Here is a 20,659-nt window from a genome sequence, read left to right as displayed (position 1 = left end):
GAGGGGGAGATGTGGAAGTGATTGGGGGAAAGAAGGAGGGAGAGATGGGGAGACGGAGTGATGGTGGAGTGACAGGGAGAGAGGGAAATGGGGAGATGGGGGAATGACGGAGAGGGGGAGGGAGGGGGAGATGTAGGAGAGAAGGGGTAATGGAAGAGTCATTGGGGAAGAGAAGGAGGAAGAGTGGGGGAGTGATGGGGAGAGAGGGGGAGATCAGGTAGTGATGGGGGAGAAAGGGGGTGATGAGGGAGTGATGGGGAAAGAGAAGTGGAGATTGGAGAGTGATGGGGAGGGGGGGTGACAGGGGTGATGGGGAAAGAGAGGGCGAGATGTTGGAGTGATGAGGACAGAGGGGAAGATGGGGAAGTGATGGGAGAGGGGGATGTAATTTGGAGAGAAGGAGGGGAAGATGGGGAAGTGATTGGGGGAGAGAAGGAGGGGGGAGAGATCAAGAGGAAAGGGGTAGGAGGTGGTTTACAGTACCACCTGTAAAGGGAGCTGGATGCTGGAAGTTGTCAAGTATAGTGAGGGTAATAACCCCTTCCATTGTAATAACCCCTGGCATTGTAACGATGCCTAGCATTGTAACAAGCCCCTTACAAGACTGGTTCAGGCAGGGGCACTCCCCTTTACCCTGACCCAAGATCTCCCTGCTCTGTTCCCCATGGTGTTGCATGCTCTTAGTGGGCTCTGGGGTGTCCTGGAGATGGGAGTTAAGTTGCTGTTGGGCTCCCATGTATCAGTGTGTGAGTGAGAGAGTGTCAGAGTGTGTGTGTGTGTGAGAGAGAGAGAGAGAGAGAGAGAGAGAGAGTCAGTGTGTGAGTGAGAGAGAAGAGTGTGTGAGAGAGTGTCATTGTGTGAGTGAGAGAGCGTCAGTGTGTGAGTGAGAGAGAAGAGTGTGTGAGAGAGTGTCATTGTGTGTGAGAGAGCGTCAGTGTGTGAGTGAGAGAGAAGAGTGTGTGTGTGTGAGAGAGAGCGTCAGTGTGTGAGTGAGAGAGGAGTGTGTGAGTGAGAGAGAAGATTGTGTGTGAGAGAGAGTCAGTTGTGTGAGTGAGAGAGCATCAGTGTGTGAGTGAGAGAGAAGAGTGTGTGTGAGTGAGAGCGTGTCAGTGTGTGAGTGAGAGAGTGTCAGTGTGTGTGAGAGAGAGTCAGTGTGTGAGTGAGAGTGTCGGCGTATGTGTGAGAGAGTCAGCATGTGTGTGAGTGTGAGACAGTGTGTCAGGATGTCTGTGTGAGTGTGAGAGTGTGTCAGTGTGAGTACATGTGAGTGTGTCTGTGTGCGTGTGTATGTGTGAGAAGAGTGTGTCAATGTATGTGTTAGTGTGTGAGTGAATGTGTGTTTGAGCAAGTGTGTCAGTATGTGTGTGAGTGAATGTGTCTACGAGTGTGTTAGTGTGTGTGTTTGAATGTGTATTATTTGTGTGTCAGTCAGTGTGTGAGCGAGAGTGTATCAGTCTGTGTGTGAATGAGTGACTGCGTGAGAGAGAGTGTCAGTGTAACTGCATGCAAGAGAGAGTATGTCAGTTTTGTGTGAAGAGAGTGTCTGTGTGTTAGTGTAAGTGTGAGTGAGTGTGTGAGAGTTTCAGTGTAACTGCATGCAAGAGAGAGTATGTCAGTGTGTGTGAAGAGATTATCTGTGTGTGTGTCAGTGTAAGTGTGAGTGAGTGTGTGAGAGAGTGTCAGTGTAACTGCATGCAAGAGAGAGTGTGTCAGTGTACGTGAAGAGAGTGTCAGTGTGTGTGCAAGAGAGAGTGTTTGGCTGTATGTGTGCCTGAGCATGTGTGTGTGAGTGTGTGTATGAAAGTGTGTGAGCATATGTGCACTGTGTGTGTCAGTCAATGTATGTACGAGTGAGAGAGAGAGTATGTGAATGAGAGTGAGTGTTTGTGTGTGTGTGCATAAGTGAGTGTGTGTGTGTGCATGAGTGAGTGTGTATGAGTGAGCATGTGAGAGAGAGTTTGTGTGTGTGAGACAGCGTATGTCAATGTGTGTGTGAGTGAGAGAGAGGGGGAGTGTGTGTGAGAGAGTGTCAGTGTGTGAGTGAGTGAGTGCGAGTCAGCGTGTATCAGTGTGTGTGAGAGCGTCAGTGTGTGTCAGTGTGTGTGGATGAGTGACAGAGTGTGTGTGAGTCAGTGTGTGAGTGTGAGACAGTGTGTGTGTGTGAGTCAGTGTGTGTCAGTATGTGCATGTGAGTGAGAGAGTCTGTGTGAGTGTGAGAGTGTCAGTATGAGAGAGAGTGTATCAGTGCGTGTGAGAGAGTGTATGTGTGTGTGAAAGAGTGCCTATGTGTGTGCGAGTGAGTGAGTGTGTGAGTGTCAGTGTGAGTGTGTGTGGGAGAGTGTGTCAGTGAGTGAGTGTGTGAGAGACAGTCTGTGTGTGAATATGTGAGTGAGTGTGAGTGTGTGTGTTTGTGAGAGAGTGTGTGAAAGAGAGAGTGTGCATGTGTGTGTGTGAGAGAGTGTGCCAGTGTGTATGTGAGAGAGAGAGACAGTGAGTGAGTGGGTGAGTGAGTGTCAGTGCCTGGAGAAGGGGTGGGGGGATTCCCAGCTCAGGCTGGTACCCGGAGGGTGATGAAAATGTGGGAGGTGGAGTTGTCCCAAGGCAAGAGAGAGCTGGGCCTCAGCTCCTAGCTCCTGCTCTGCTTTGTTTTAAGTTCCCACTCCTGCTTGCATGGTCCTCAGTTTCATATCTCTATCTCTCTCTCTCTATCTCTCTCTGTCTGTCTCTCTCTCACACACACAAACCCCTCCCATATCATGTCTCTCTCCAATATTGTATCCTTCCTACCATCAGTCATTCACACAATCTCTGTCACTCCAATGCTCACCTCTCTTGTCCCCACTCTCTTAAATCCTCTCATCCCCTCATCACTGTCTCAAATCCTCTCCCTTCCTTGACCGCCCCTTCTCAACTCCCCGTCCATCCTCTGTCAACTCCCCCATCCCCCTCTCAACTCCTACATTCCCCATCTCTCTCAACATCTCTCCCACCTTCCATGACCTCTCTCCCTCCTCCCTCTAAATTATTCCTGCTCCCTCATGACACTCTCTCTTTCATGTTCCCTGTTCTCCTCTCTTTTTCACTCCCTCATTCTCTCTTCACTTGCCCACTCTCTCAAATCCCCACTCGTGTTCTCTTCCTCACTCCCTCTCTCATCCCTTCATTCTCCCTCATCCCCACCCTGTCACCTCTTCTCTCACACACTCCCTTGTCCTCTCTCTCTCACACACATCCACATGACCCCAGTCTCTTCCTAGTTTTCACACTCTCATTCCCTCATCTCACTCTTTCTCACTTCCTAGTCCCCACTTTTTCTGTCTCACGCATCCTCCCCCTCTCTTCCATCTCTCACAAATACACACACACACACTCATTCCCTCACTCACTCATTGTTCTTCTCTCTCTGCCTCTCTTTCACTAGTGTGCAAGCAGTAAGAAATTAGCATACTGCTGCATGATGGGATGCTTGATCAAGGTAAAAGTATCTTAGCTCTCAGCTTTAGTGGAAAAGTAGTGCTAGAGATAAAGACTGAGGTTGTATAATTATAATTTGATGAAATATAGGGAATGGATCTTGAGCTCATTATCTTCTCTGTCCTTGAGCAACATCAAAGAACAAAGAGAGTAGGCATTGCGCTTATCTTTATCTTGAATTATTATGCTCAACATTACGTGAGTGTGAAATGCAAGCAAGATTGTCTGTATCACGGTATAAGTATAGGCCAACTGTTTGGCTTGAGAGAGAGAGAGACAGCGCTGTGGGAGAGTGGAAGCTGTGTGGCAGCCTCTCCATGAATTCATGAAAAATAAAGCTTCTTGAAACAATACTCGAAGTCTCAGACTAAGTGATTTCCTTGACAGGATCTGGCGTAGTCGGCAGGAACCCAATTAATACAGGATCCGAAAAAAGTAAAGGAGGAAATCGTGGAAATAGTGCGCGGGACAGTCCTAGCTGAAAGGCGGCCGGGGCCCAGTGCTCCCCTCATGAGGGGGGGATGTGTAGAGACTGTCTGGTGTCCGGCCGGTGACTCCAGCTGAGCCAAGATTACCGAAAGGTTGAGGCAAGATCATGGAGAAGATTAAACTTACCAAGGCTGTGAGAGAGACTAAGAAGTGGTAGCTACCCAACTGAAATAGGCTCAAGACTTTGAGATCTTGTGGATGGAAGAGAAAAAGTGGTGAGCACTGATAGTAGATTAGTGCATGCGGGTGTGGGTAATTTTTTTTTTCTCTTTTCTTTATTTGGTGGCTGATGTCTCTTTGTAGATCACGGAAATGGGAAATCGAGCACACAGTCGGTGCCTCTCCGCGAACGCGGATGTGAGACACCCAGAAGACGCCCAAACATGGAAAAGCGAACAAAGCAAAGACATTGTAAGGTGATAAGATCACGGCAATAGGTAGCAGACTGCATCATTCGACTGGAATCACTGGCAGACACACTGCTCCATGAAACACGAGATTCTAGGTACGTCATTCCTTTTCATAATGATCTTTGCAGGTGGTCCCAGGGCCATTGGCACGACAGAAGTTCCTTTGACTTCAGTAAAATTAAGAATTGGGAAGAAATAACTCGGAAGGAGGTGGGGATCTCACTTGGGACAAATGTTATATGATGCATTGCTTCATTAAATGGTGAAAGGTTGCTAAGCATCATCAACCTCCCAAATCTAAACTCAAGAAAGATGCTGGTGCATAGAAGGAGACTCCTTCCAGTGCCTCGATGGGGCTATAATCCCTGGCTTGGATCTCAGGAGGATACAATTATGGAGAAGCTCCTCCTGACAGCGGCTGTATGAGAACAGCAGCCCCGGCCTCTTCAACCTCCACAAGACCAGCAGGTAATCCTGCTGACAGCCCCACCTGATTCTACCCAACCCACTACAATGCAGATTCACAGTCAGATTAAAATGAATCACCTGTATATGGCATCTAAGATGCACTCCGCTGCCTCTGATGCAAATAAACGTTCTAGTTCCACCCCTCCCATTACCCAACTGCCCCGTCTCATGGTCGGCAATAAAGCTGTCCTGAAGCCTTGGTCCCCCCTTGAGGTTAGAAGCATGACCAGTGATGCCCCTAAACCACTGAAGAAGCCAATCCCCTTCCATAACTGACTGGTCCAACCCTGTCAGATTTATAACCCCTTACTCAAGAATGTCCTTCTCCTACTCAAAGTTGCATGTGACACCTCCTAGGTGGCTGTTCTAGATTCCTTTTCAGTCCTGGCTGGGGAAAATAGCGATTGGATAGAGGAACCCACAGAGGAGCAGCGGGGTCAGCGAGGTATCTCCTGGAGGAGTGGCTCCAGAACTGAGCTCTACTGGCCATCTCAAATGGGGCCAGGCAACATAACGACTTTGGGGAGGTCACTCGATGCCTTCAGAAAAAAGGGGAACCCCGGGATGATTTTATCACCCGTTATAAGGACACGTGGGAATCATCCCCGGGAGAACATCTGGAAGAAAATGATCCTTTGGCCGGACAGATTCTGTTAAATTGTTCTGAGCCCCAGATAGCTTAGGCTTTCACGCTTACCAATCTCAGCTGGCAACAGCAGGATTGGGGGGCTGTAGTTACCTCCCTCACTCATGTGGACCATACCACTGAGGCCCTGAGTCAAATCAATGCCAAGCTAGTCGCAGTTAGAACAGTGGCCCTTCAGAACCACTTGGCCCTGGATTATCTATTATCCAAGGAGGGTGGCACTTCTGCTCTTGTTCGGCAGGAATGCCAGGCAACTCTAAAAATGTCTTCGATTTGGTGACACATTTGCACAGAAGTCAAGAAATTAGAATAGATTCCCTACAGTGTGGAAACAGGCCCCTCGGCCTAACCAGTCCACACCAACCCATTGAAGAGTAACCCACCCAGATCCATTTCCCTCTGACTAATGCATGTAGCACAGTGGGCAATTTAGCAGAGCCAATTCACCTGACCTGCATATCTTTGGACTGTGGGAGGAAACCAGAGCACCCAGAGAAAACCCACACAGACACGGGGAGAATGTGCAAATTCCGCACAGACAGTTACCCAAGGCTGGAATCGAACCTGGGACCTTGGTGCTGTGAGGCAGCAGTGCTAACCACTGAGCCACCGTTACACCCCAGAATTTGGGCTGCAGTGAGCCTGACGTGTTTTGAACACACCACCTTTTGATCTGGAGTCAGCCGTGCTTCCATTGCACCACAAGCCCCACAGCAATGGAGCTCCTCTTTTGATTCCAGGTGATTGCTTACCAGTCACCTGGCTGGGGATCCTCCTTAGTCACTGGGCTCATCACTTTTACTATTATCCTCCAGATGCTTTGTATCATATGGACAACTACAGGCAGTTGCTGTGCACAGTTCAATCCTACCCCAATTTCCACTCCAAAACAGCGATCATCTACCGGACCATACCTCATGACGATCCCCTACGATGAACAAGCTTGTACGAATATGTGCCATTTTCCAGAAAGAAATGTATCCCTTTTTTTGGATGCGCCAGTATCCTAAACTTAGGTGTTGATCTTCCATATCAACAAGGAGGGAATTGTGGGAGTAGTAAGAACTTGGCATACTGCTGCATGATGGGGTACTTGACCAAGGTAAAAGGTATCTTAGCTCTCAGCTTTAGTGGAAAAAAAATGGTGCTCAAGATAAAGACTGAGGTTGTGTAATTTGAATTTAATGAAATATGGGGAGTGTATCTTGAGCTCATTATTTTCTCTATCATTGAGCAACATCAAAGACCGGGAGTCAGCATTGTACTTATCTTTATCTTGAATTATTGTACTCAACATTACTTGATTGCGGAATGTAGACAAGGTTGTTTGTATCATTTTATAAATGTAGGCCAACTGTTCGGCTCGAAAGAGAGAGTGCTGTGGGAGAACGGAGTCTGTGGTAGCTTCTCCGTGAATTCACGAAAAAGAAAGCTTCTTGAAATAAGTCTTGAAGTCTCAGACTAAGTGATTTCCTCAACAATTGGACTTCACTCTCTCTCTTTCTGTCAGTCTTCTCCATTCTCTTTCCCATACACTCATCCTCTGTCTCGTTGTCTCACTTGTCTACTCTCTCCTTACTATGCAAACACACAGACAGACAGTTTTGATAAAATCCCAAACGGGAAGTGAGTAAATAAAATTAGAGTGCATTGGATTGGAGTAATTTATTGGTGTGGACTGAGGATTGGTTAACAGGCTGAAAACAGAGAGTAGGAACAAATGGCATATTCTCAGGTTGAGAGCCTAGAAATAGCAGGGTACCACAAGGATCAGTACTTGCACCCCTGCTGTTAACACTTTATGCCAATGATTGAGAGTCATGGACTACTGAAATATGTCCAGGCCTGCAGCTTTTACAAGACTTAGTGCGAATATAAATTGGGAGGAGGATATAAAAAGGCTTCAAGGAGATTTCAACAAGCTGAGAATGAGAAAGAATATGGCAGATGGAATAGATATTTTTGAATCAACCTTTTCAGAGATGTTATTACACACCTCCTGAGCAAGTGTGCCTCTTTGCTCTGAAAGAGAAACACTACCACTGCACAACAGGAACCCTTTGGCAAATGGAAATAATGTAGATAAATGTGAGGTTATTCACTTTGGAAAGAAACAAAGGTGCAGAATATTTCTTGAATGGTGAGATTTTGGAAAGTATTAATGTTGAAAGGGTATCCTGGTTCATAAGTCACTGAGAGCTAGCATGCCTGTGCTGAAAGTATCTGAAATGTAAACCTTTCTCAGAAAAAGATTTGAATGCAGGAGTGAAAAAGGCTTGCTTCATTTGCATAGAACACTGATGAAACATCCTCATCTCACTTACACTTATCCTCCCTCTCAAACCACATCCCTCTTTCTGAATCACACTCATCCCCCATCTCTCCCACACACTTATCCTCCCCTCTACCTTACACACTCATCTTCCTTCTCTCCCTCACACTCATCCTCCCTCCCTCTCATATGCATTCTCCCTTCACTCCCACTCAGCTCTTTTTCTTGCATTTACACTCATCCTCCCTCTCACTCTCTTACTCACTCAAACATCATTCACTCCCTCACACTCATCCACCCCCTCCCTGTCTCACACATTCATCCTCCCCCCTCTATTTCACACTCACTCTCTCTCCCTCCCTCAGTCGTCCTCCCTCTCTCCCTCATACTTGTCCTCACTCTCTGTCACACACCTGTCTCCTCACACACTCTCACTTGCACACTAATTCTCTCAATCTTTATACACTCACCCCTGTTTTACAAACTCACAGACATATTCTCTCTCTGACTTACACACATTCATCTTTCTCCCTCTCTGACACACATGCGTATCATTTCATTTCATCTCTCTCACTCTCCTGTCACCCTCACTCTCCCAGCCCCCTCACTCTCCCATCCCCCTCATTTTCCCGTTTCCCCTTCACTCTCCCATCCCTCTCACTCTCCTGAACCCCTCACTCTCCCGCCTCCTCACTCTTCCATCCCCCTCAATCTCCCATCCCCCTCACACTCCCACCCCATCATTCTCTCCTGTGCCCCTTCACACTCCTGTCTCCCTCACTCTCCCATTCCCCTCACTCTCTCCCATCCCCCTCACTCTCCCGTCCCCTCACTCTCTCCCGTCCCCATCTCAGGTCCCCCTCACACTCCCAACCCGCTCACCCTCCCATCCCCCTCACACTCTCGTCCCCTCACACTCCCAGCCCCTTCACACTCCCGTCTCTTCACTCTCTCCCATCCCCCTCACTCTCTCATCCCCCTTACTCTCCAGCCCCTTACTCTCTCCCAGCCCCCTCACTCTCTCCTGTCCCCTTCACTCTTGTCCCTCTTACTCTCTCCCATCCCTCACACTGGCTGGACCCAGCATTTATTGCCCGTCCCTAATTGCCCTTGAGAAGGTGATGGTGAGCTGCTGCAGTCCACATGCTGTAGATTGACCCACAATAGCCTTAGGGGGGGGAATCCAGGATTGCGCTGCATTGGTTGGGGCCACTATCCATTATACATTCCATAACATTCGAATAAAGGCAAAATACTGTGGATGCTGGAAATCTGAAAAAAGCACCAGAGAATGCTGAAGAAATTCCCCAGGCCTGGCAGCATCTGTCAAGAGAGAAAGAGAGTTACTTCTTCAAAAGCATCATATCGGATCTGAAACATCTGTTCCCTGTCTGTTGCTGCTCCTTCTCTTAAAGTCTCTAATTTTTAGCTCTACAATATAATATTCATCTTTCACTTTCGCTCTGTGTCCGTCTCCTTTATATCCATTATTTTTGTCCACATTTTTCAGAGCTTAAGCAAAGTGAATTTAGACTCAAAGTCCTACAGTCATAGAGATGTCCAGCACAGAAACAGACACTTGAGTCCCGACTAAATATCCTGAATTAATCTCGTACCATTTGCCAGAATTTGGCCCATATCCCTCTAAACACTTCCTATTCATATACCCATCCAGATGACTTTTAAATGTTATAATTGTACCAGCCTCCACCACCTCCTCTGGCAGGCCATTCCATAGTTGCACCACCCTCTGTGTGAAAAAGTTACCTCTCAGGTTCCTTTTAAATCTTTCCCTTTTCACCTTAAACCTATGCTCTCTAGGTTTGAACTCCCCTACCCTGGGTAAAAGATTTTGGCTATTTATCCTATCCGTGCCCCTAATGACTTTATAAACCTCTATAAGGTCTTCCCTCAGCCTCTGACACTCCAAGTTAATGAGTTATCAATTGTCAAAACTTTGTCCAAGTGTGATCCATGGTAAGGATTTGACTATGTTGTTGGGCTAAGAAGAAGGTAAGACAAGAAAGTGAAGACAATATCTTCCAGCCTTTAGAAAGGCTAAATAGCTCTACTAGAGATTAACTGCTTAGTTAATTAGGTAAACCAATTCCATATGGATCCTACACTGTAGGTACTAAGAATATATAAATACAGAGGTCTCTGTACGGCTGGAAGAGATTTCAAGCAGAGTGAGTTCGGTTAATGGTAAGTTAGATGAAATGTGAAGGAAGTTTTTTTCTTAATTTACTTGCTTAAATTTCCAATACTCACCACCTAAGATGGAAGTAGCTGTAGATGAATCATTGTTAAGTTATTCTACATGTAATAAATAGTCAATGCAGTTGAAAGATGTCAGGGAAGCTCAGCAGAGTAGAATGTACAGCCTAGGGTATGTGAGATAGTGCTATGCATCTCACTTCTGCAGGCAGTACCACTGTCTCCATGAGCTAGAGCTGTAGGGGTTGGAACACGCTTGGTGGCTGGTGTCACTGTGAGGCAGAAGACGAGCTGTATGATATGTTTAGGGAGGTGATCACACCACAACTCAGGGATAAGGAACAGCTGACTGTCAGACAGTCAAGGGAGGCAGGCAGATGGTGCAGGGATCCCTTGAGAACATTTCACTTGCAATTTAGTTTTCTACTTTGGATACTGGTGAGGGTGATCACTTTGCCAGGCAGTGCCAAGTCAGTGGCACAACAGATGGCACAGCTGTGCAGGAAGGGAGGACAAACAGTACAAGAGCATTACTAAAGAGGATTCCTTTTCACGAGAATAGGCAGGTGTTTCTGTGGCTGAAAATGTCATTGTGCGATGGATGTTGTTTTGCTCGTGCCAAGGTCAAGGGTGTCATAGGACAGCAACAGGACTTTCCTCTGGGGGAGCATGAACAGCCAGCATTCATGATCCATGCTGATACCAATGATTTGGGTAGGGAGGTGGAATGAGGCCTTGAAATCAGATTCCAGGAAGGAGATTGAAAAGCAGGACCTCCAGTAATTTCAGACTTACTCTAGGTCTCATGTACTAGTGAGCGTAGAACGAGGAGGATAGAGTTGACTAAGCACATAGCTAGAAAAGAGGTTTAGTAAGGAAGCTGTCAGATTTCTGAGGTATTGGGACTGTTCTGTAGCAGCTGAAACCTGTACGAGGTAGACAGCTTTCATCTTGACATGACTGGAATTAAGACCTTTACAGACTGATTCACTGTAGTGTGGGTTGAAATAGAGGGACAGAAGGATATAGAGCTCAGAGGGAGCCCAGGTTCTTGGGAAGCAAACCGAGTGAAAGGCAACATAAAAGTAGTAGGTAAAAGCCGAAAATAGGCAATGCAATGGCGCGAATCAAATGAGATTAAAATGGAGAATAGTGTTACAAAGGCTGAGTTAAAAGCTCCCTATCTGAATGTTATGATTGAATTCTGTGTCTGCTTTTATAATCTTGGTAGAAATTCCTTTACATAGCACAACTAGATCTTTTACATCCAACGTAGATAGCAGAGCTTATGCATTAGCTTTTAGGAGAATGATATGTGATCTTATTTAATCATGCAAGATTATGAGAGGGCTTGACAGTCTGGAAGTTGAGGAGATGTCTGCACTAGTGGGGGAATCTCAAGCTATCAGATACAATTATAAGATAAGTGTCACTCATTTAAAACTGAAATGTAAAGGAATTTCTTCCCCCCAGAGAGTTGTAGAGGCCAGAGTTGTGGGCAGCACGGTGGCACAGTGGTTAGCACTGCTGCCTCACAGAGCTAGAGACCCGGGTTCAATTCCCGCCTCAGGCGACTGACTGTGTGGAGTTTGCACGTTCTCCCCGTGTCTGCGTGGGTTTCCTCCGGGTGCTCCGGTTTCCTCCCACAGTCCAAAGATTTGCATGTCAGGTGAATTGGCCATGCTAAATTGCCCGTAGTGTTAGGTAAGGGGTAAATGTAGGGGTATGGGTGGGTTGCGCTTCGGCGGGGCGGTGTGGACTTGTTGGGCCGAAGGGCCTGTTTCCACACTGTAAGTAATCTGATCTAATCTAAGATGACTGAAAATAGTTAAAAAGGAGACAGATTTTTACAATATCAGGGAGTTATAGTTATGCTGAGTTTGTGTGGAAGAAAAGTTGAGGACTGGAGCAAAGCAGTCATAACCTTTTTTGAATGGTGGGCAGACTTGCGGAGCTGGATGGCCAACTTATTCCTTATCTTCTTATATAGAGATTTGATTAACAAAGCATCCAAAAAGATGACACCTTCCACAACACAGCTCAGTCATGGAATATGTTGCTCAAGTCTCTGCTCAAACCAACTCAAAGATAAGAGTGCTACAACTAAACTAAGACTAGCACTTCTGAGAATATTTGTCGTAGAATTCTCTAAAATTGTGGGGGGAGAGAAACTATTTTCATGCACAAAATATTTCTTAGAATAAGCTTGTTTTGACCGTACCATTATTGAAAATAAATCTGTCTAAAATTGTTTCCTGAATCAGTAGTGGAATGGCTGTGAAAAAGAAAGGAAATAATTTATTCACTGTAATTGTGGGAGCAGAGTTGGTCTTCATCAGTAAAATAGACTCACAGTGAATCAACCTCAATTCCATTGACTTTGTACCATTGACAAAGACAAAATATACCTATTGTGTTCCTCAATGTGTAGATTCAAGACAACATTACACTGGAATGTGCCTCTCAGCTGTAGCTCAAATCAGTTCCAGGTTAAAATCCTCTCTCTGTACAATAATATAACCTCAATGGCAATTGTATGTTAGTATCTCCACCTGCAATATTCCATTTATCACACTAACCACTGTGATAACCTATGCTGTCAGTTTGATCAATGATAGCCTAGTATTGTAAGGAACATATCAATGCAGACATATGTCCACTGGAAACTCAGAAATTTCCTTTCAGGATCTGGGACAATGTGCTTAGATATAATTGTCTTAAACTGGATCGGAGTTCAAGTTCCAGTAGAGAAAGGACAATCAAAGACACCATATCATTCAATCCCCATGCAAGGATTCTGCTAAAATCATTATTCTTTTGGACCAGATAAAATCCTGACATAACTCTGAAAATATTTAAAATGCTAATCGTTACAACTTTAATAAAGAAAAGAAAATCACCCACCTCATCAACCTTTGTTGCCATAGATTACTTGGCTGCTCAAAGGTGTACTGAACCTAGTCATCCTACATGAACCTTCACCAATTATTGCTGGTTTTCTGTTCTAACAGTGATAGCTCTTGCTCCCACTGCTGCTGCAAAACAGAACAGCAACTTAACCAGCAAACAAACAAAAAGTACCATCAATTTGGCAAACTTATTGATGCACTGCTTTTATTGATTGAATGGATTTGTCTATTTAGCCAGATTAATGTCGGTAACAATGATTAGTCATTGTAATGAGCATGAGGCCACATTTGGTGCAAACATCAAATGAATAATTTCCCTACTTCCTCATCTGGCTGTGACAGATACTCCTTCGATGGTACATGATTAAAATTAAAATTCCCTGCTTAAGGATTTGGAAAAGAAATCTGAGACTTGCAATGACATATACTTGTTGTGAATTATCTCCCTTCTAGGTAAATTAAACAATCCATGCCATTTTATTACAAAGTAGTTTGTGGAGAATTGCTGAATATGCAGTGATTTGAGACCCCCTAAGATGGAATTACTTTAATCTTTTCAAGTAATGCCGTGTAAAGGACAGGTGAGACTTCAACCCAGATCTTCTGGCTCAGAGGTAGGGACACTATTACTGCACTATAACAGCCCTATCTCTAAGGTATCCACTTGGGAAAGAGGCATATGGCTGGAATTGTTCAAATGATGTCATAAACCATGAGAGCATAGCTTTAAGTGATGTTCAGGACTCCCATGATTGGGAATGAGCCAAAGAATCAAATTCAATGAAGTTTGTATTTTTATAAATAAAGTAGTTGAAGGAAAAATAGACATAATCCTAGCAAGAAAGCTCACACAATGTGAAGTGACTGGCACAGCATCATTGACAACTCATTGTGTTAATGGATTATTCTGCAGTATCAATGGTGTGACCCTACTCTGAAATGATGACTGTCTACACTTTGATTAAAATACAGCTTGGTTCAGTTGATTGACTCTGAGGTTAATAGTGTGAAGGTTCAAGCTCCAACCTGAGACATTCTGAAGTAATGCTTCATGAGATTAAGGAAGTGTTTAGTTGCTTTACATGCTTTGGTCTACAGTTGTCCCTTCATCAATATAATCAAAACCAAAGTGAACTGGTTACTTATCTCCTTGGTGGTTAGCAGACTTGATTGTTTTTATTTGTTCAAGACATATGGGTGTCACTGGAATGACTAGCATTTATTGCCAATTCCTACTTTGGCTCTCTAGATCATTTAGGTAAGAGTCAACAGTGGGGACTGGAGTCACATGAAGGCCAAACCAGATAAAGACCGTGGATTTTCTGCCCTAAGGAGCATTAGTGAACCAGATGGGTTCTGATGACATGTTACATGGTCACCTATCAATTTTGGACTTTTATTTTGCATTGAATTTGCAATCTGCCATGATGAGATTTGAACCAACAGCTCAGGAAGATTAGCCTGGTGCTCTGAGTTACTAGACCAGTGTGATTGCTACTGTACTACAGCTCACCACACAAAGGTGTTTCCCTTTTGAACATTAACTGCATTTCAAAGTTATGAAGCATTTGTGAGGTGGTTTAGGATGCTCTGAGCTTCAGATAAGTAATTAAGCAAATGCAATTAACATCACCAAGTTAAATCATATGTAGCATTAATAGTTGCTGTTGCAATTCTTGCCGCATATTAAATTGTTAGAATGAGTTCAAAATATATAATTACTTTAGAATAATATTATGTAGTAATATCCATAGCCCCACTCTCTCATTAGAGATAAAGGCAACTGGTGGTGAGTTTAACCTGAGGGTCACCATGCTTCTGGTGGGGGGGCAAAGTTGAGAAGATAGTATCTTTGTAGTATCTCTGCCAGTGGCGGTATTGAATTGACCCTGTTGGCATCAGTCTGCAGTTTGGACCAGCCCTCCTGCCAACTGAGCTAACCAATCCCCACTGATATTGTGTAAAATAATATCGAATCTGATGCAACACTAATCTAAGTGGATGTGAGATTCTAAAGGGATCTGATGCTGATTGGATCTACTCTCCTTTGTAAGTCCCACATTATCAGTGCCTCGTGCATAAGAATATGCATTTGACCGCACCATGGATAGATGGTATGATTTTGTGTGCTGAGAATCAACAGTCAACATAACAGCAAAGACATAACATGTTGTTGCCATTTGGTAGTAACCCTATATGGGCAGACCTGTACAGGACAGTGGGTCTGCCAGACAATAGATGGCACTCCATCCAACACCTTCAACATTCACCCCCTCCACAACCAATGCACAGTGGCAGCAGTGTACGCCAACTACAAGACGCACTGCAACCACTCAACAAGTCTCCTCAGCAGCTTCCCAGAGCTGCAATCTTTACCACCGAGGAGGACAAGGGAACCAGGTACACGGCACCAGTACTACCTGCAAGTTCCCTTCCAAATAGCATGCCATCCTGACTTGGAATGACATTGCTTTTCCTTCACCACCACTAAATCCTCTAGCTCCCTCCCCAATAGCACTGTGGATGTAGTTGCACACCAATGACAGCAGCAGCTCAAGCAGGCAGATCACTGCCACCAGCACCACCAGGGTAGTCAGGGAAGGGAAATAAATGCTGGTCCACATCCTGAGATTGAATGAAGAAAAGGGCATAAAAACACCCAGGGTGTTACTCTATGTAATCACAGTTGCAATCACACTAAAAGCTCTAATGGAAAATGTTGTTGTCATCACTGCAGAGGATAGGATTGTCCTTATACATGTGTGGCCTGCTGCAGATTAACCCAGAGTGCTACACATTTATGTACATTGCTGCTCTTCAGGTGCTGTCACTGAGCTTCATATGTATTAGACTCCTCCAGGTGAACCACAGCCTACCCCTTCATTCTTGGACACCACCACTGGTGCCTGTTCATATGTTCCATGCTAATACCAATCTGCTTTTCAAAGCTGATCCCTTGAACTCAAGTCTCAAGACACCTCGGCCCCTGACCCTGCCTCCTTATGTTGCATTCCCCCACTGACACACCCTCTTGTGTTCTGATCAGAATCGTGTTGACTTTCCACAGATGCCTGGGTGTAGACTGATGAACAACAGCAAAAGTGATAGAGTTCTGATAGAGGGTGAGGGGAAAACTGTGGTTTCTGCTTCACCTTGCTCTGTTTGTTGCTATTTCAGCATCTGAGAGAGGGTGAACTGGAGGAAGGGTAGCTTGGGTAGCTGAGCTCTTACCAATCTTCTGCCCAAAGAATATGTTTAAAAAGTAAGTTCTTGGAAACTGAGTAACATTGATCAAGCCATTTTTGTTGCCAACAGTGAACATACTCTGAGGGAATTAAAAGACACCCACATAGTGCACACCTGGAGTTAAAGAGCAATTTGAAGATAGATGTCTCTCTCTGAAGAGATGTGGATGTGCTAGTTCGACTCTTTCGACAACCTGGTGCCTTTCATGGTAATTTTACAACAATAAAAATCACCAGAAGTATTGGTTTTGAAACTGAGTCAAGTCCAGATTTAATTCTGATCAAGAAGCAGCATGTAGTGCAAACTCTTGAAAATAAATCTGTGGAATTTGGTCATTTCCAGATCCCCATCTTCTCAGCAGCAATTGAGGTTCATCAGCAAAGTTATTTTGTTACAGAGTTAGTGATCTAGACACCTGAACAAATGATGCAGAAACAGGGGTTCTGGTGGTAGGTGGGAAGCTTAACATGAATCTATTAAAGAACATCTGAAGTAAAAAAAAGTGTTGTATTAGAAATAGTGGCCCTAAGCTACTACATTATTGTAAAACCCCATCTGGTTTACTGATGCTCTTTCATTAAGGAAATCTGTTTTCCTTACTTGAACTGGTCTGTATGTGATTTCAGACCCATCAGCGATGTAGTTAGCTCCTAACTGGCCTCCAAAATAATCAAGTGAGCTCTTCAGTTGTATACAAACAGCCCAACATCACATTCTCAAGGACAATTAGGGATGGACAATAAATGTTAGCTTTGTTAGTGATGCCCATACCCTGTGACAGAATTTAAAACACCTTGCTGTATGAACCAGAGATTCTGATGAGAAGAGAGAAAAAATACATAATTAAAGACTATTTACTATTAATAAAAAAAGATATTATACGAGAAACTAAATTTACAGATAGTGTGGCTTAAGGGGTTAAATTAAGAGGACAATTTGCAAAAATGTGGCTTTTATCCCCATGAGTTTAGAAGGTTAAGAGGTGATCTAATCAAAGATAAATGTATGAGATAGTGTAGATACAAATAAACGATTCCCTCCGGTTGTGATTTCCAGAACAAAGAGACACAAGCTTAAAATAGACCCAGGTCATTCAGGAGTGATAGCAGAAAGCACTTTAACCACACAAAGCATGGTGGAAATCTGGAATTCCCTCCCCCCAAAAAGTTGTGATTGCTGAGTCAATTTAATTTTTCAAGACCGAGATCAATAGTTTTTTGTTAGGTAATGCTATCATGGGATTAAGAATGAAAGGCAGATAAATGGAGTTGAAATACAGATCAGCCATGATCTAATTGAATGACGGAGTAGACTCGAGCTATTGAATGAAGTGCTCCTGTTTCTTTGCTCCGTGTTCCTAAATCAAACGGTGCAGCAGTAAAAATATTGACAAGACCATTGAGACAGTTCATTTCAGTATTTCGCTCTCTCTTATTTTATCTTTTATTTTCTGACTCCTGTTAAAAGGCTGTCCCCATTGTTGATTTACCACAAAATTGCTGGTGAATGAAAGCTTTTGCCAAAAACATACATTTTTCATAAAATTAGTAAAAGTGTATTCCCAAACATTTCAAATTAAATATGCAGAAAATATACAAATTTTTAACTTTTCTCCATACAGTATGTCCACTCTTGGGTTCCTCAGTACAATTGTGATACTCCTGATATTTTCAATATACATTTCATGTTGGACATGCAACCTGCACACAGCTTCCAGCCTCTTGGTATGATGGTCTTAGGCAGTGACCTTTCCCCATTACCTGAAAACCTGTCAGCAATAAATGTACTCAAGTGCTACAATCTATCCTAGTTATGATAAGACCATAAGACATAGGAGCAGAAATTAGGCCATTCAGCCCATCAAGTCTGCTCTGCATTCAATCGTGGCTGATAAGTTTCTCAATCTCATTCTCCCACTTTTTCCCTGTAACCCTTGATCCCCTTGACAATCAAGAACCTATTTATCTCCGTCTTAAATATACTCAATGACGAGGCCTCCACACCCTTGCACTTGCAACCTTTTGGTTGAGAAAGCTGCCTGGGGATACCGATTTGGTATCTACAGCTCACTGATTTGATGCTATTGAAACCTCTAAGATCAATACCGGGTGCACCTTAGCCTCATCTATTCAAACAGTTAGTTTATACTTTCTGGATCAATGCTCCAATTATTGCTCAAATCATCTGTGGCTCAGCCAGATAACATGTGAATGTGGAAGTCTTCAAATAAAGACTTGCTGCAATATAAATTGCTACACCACCATTTTGTGGTCTAATTGATAACTAATAACCCAGCTCCTAAAACATTAACTAAGATTTACAAGATGTTATTTTAGTCCTTCTGCCAATCAACCAATCAAGTTCATTTGAAACAAGTGAGCTGTCTCATATCATTTCCAGAATTTGACGTGCCTGTTCCCCCCAAAACCTTCATTGAAATTTTTGAAGCATTTTATATTCCTCGAAGCATTCTCTCAATAATGAAGATTTCGAAGATGCCTTGTGGGACTACATTATTTCAATTGATTTAAGGTTATTGACACATGATTGAATTTTTTCAATTTATTAAAGTGAGAATCAAAGTAGAGAGATGCTCTGTCTCAAATGTGACTAAAGTAATTGAAAGGCCAAACAGGGACATAGTCAGAAATTAACGTGGGTCTAGTATCTGCAGCAAGTTTTCGTACGTTTAGAAACAATTAATTTAAGGGTACATTAATAGAATGAAATGAGGATTCTGGAATAATCAGTGGCTAAGTATTCAGTAACCCAATTCACAACCCCTGGAATTCTCAACAAGAAGTTACACATACCCTTACTGTCCTTGCCATCAAACACAAATGCAAATCTGACCTCGTCTAGCTTTTCTCTGCTGTTAGGGATGCAGTGTCATTTCAGAGTGTTTCCTCAATTAACACACATTGATAGCAGAATGACCTAGCAGTCTATCCTCTTGCCTTTGGGATATGATTTTGAGAAGCACCCAGACAGATGAAGTAAAATTATTCCTTCACTATATAATATGTTATCAAATTAATTTGTGAATAAGCTAACTTCAAAAGGACTTTGAAGTCCAATTAGAATGTTTTACATTTGAGGATTTATACAGTTTGACAATAATATTTAAGATACCCAGAAGCTAATTTTAAGGAATCTGTCTCGCAATTATTAATTGCATCATGGTTATGTTTTAAAATACCACTGACATGGAACAGTAAAGATTTCTTTGCAATTCTCACTGCAAGGCACACCCACATTTCTATTTCATTAGTAAACCCAATACAAGAACCGGTGAGAGGTTAGAAATTCTGCAGAAAGCATCTCACCTCCTATCACCCCAATGTCCATCAACAAGACAGGAGTGTGACGAAATATACCCCATGTCTAGATGGTGTAGCTCTCACAATATTTATGAAGTTCGACACCATCCAGAAGAAAGCAGCCCATTAACTACCTTCATCATTTATTCCCTTCAGTACTGACACACTGTGGCAGTAAAGGATACCAACCGCAAGATGCACTGCAGCAACTCAGCCAGGCTCCCTCCATAGTACCTCCCAAACCTGTGACCTCTACCATCTGAAAATACATAGGAAGTAGATATATGGGAATCCAACCATGTGTAATTTCCCCTCCAAGCCACACACCATCCTGACTTGGAACCAAATCACCTTCCCTTCACTGTCACAGAATCAAAATCGTGGAACTCCGGGATTGTGGATGTCCCTATGCCAAATGACGGTAGCAATTAAACATGGTAGGATAATTAGAGATATCTAACACATCCTCTGATTGAATTTTAAAAGCTAATGTTATATTCCCTGGAATATAGAAGTTTAAGGAGTGTTTGTACTGAGGTAAGATAGGAGTAGGCCATTCAGCCCATCCAGATTGCCCGGCCATTGAATATGACCATGGCTGATCAAACACTTGAATGCCTCTTACCAACTCCATTCCCATAGGTCCGTACACCATTGGCAATCAGAAATCTATCAACCTCTAACTTAACCATACCCACAGACTGAGCTTCCACAATCCTCTGAGTAGCAAATTACAAAGATTCACAACTCTCTTGAGTAAAAAAAACCTTTAATTTTAAATTGTGTCCCTGGTTCTAAACTTGCCAACAAGGGGAAACCTTTTAACTGCTTCTACTACATTCTACCCCTTTAAGTATTCTGTTGGTTTCAATGACATCATCTCATTCTTTGAAATTCTGAGGAAACACAGCCCCACTTAGCCCAAACTCCCTCCATCGGATAGTCCCACCATCCCAGGAACAATTCTGGTGAACCTTCATTGCATTGTCTCCATGGCATGGTATCTTTCCTGAGATAAGGAGACAAAATCTGTACACACAACTCCAGGTGCAATCTAACGAAATTCCTTTAGAACAAAACTTCACTAATACTGTCTACAAATCCTCTTGCAAAGAAGGCTAACATTCTGCTGGCCTTTCTAATAGCCACATGTCTTTAGAATTTTGAAAGAAATTGATTAGGTAGATAGAGAAAAACTTTTATACTTG

The sequence above is a fragment of the Chiloscyllium plagiosum genome, unplaced genomic scaffold, assembly GCF_037043375.1.
Source record: "Chiloscyllium plagiosum isolate Xiang-an unplaced genomic scaffold, Cpla_swu_hap1 HiC_scaffold_36, whole genome shotgun sequence".
In the NCBI taxonomy this organism is placed as follows: Eukaryota; Metazoa; Chordata; class Chondrichthyes; order Orectolobiformes; family Hemiscylliidae; genus Chiloscyllium; species Chiloscyllium plagiosum.
Note: the sequence above shows the minus strand (reverse complement) of the source record.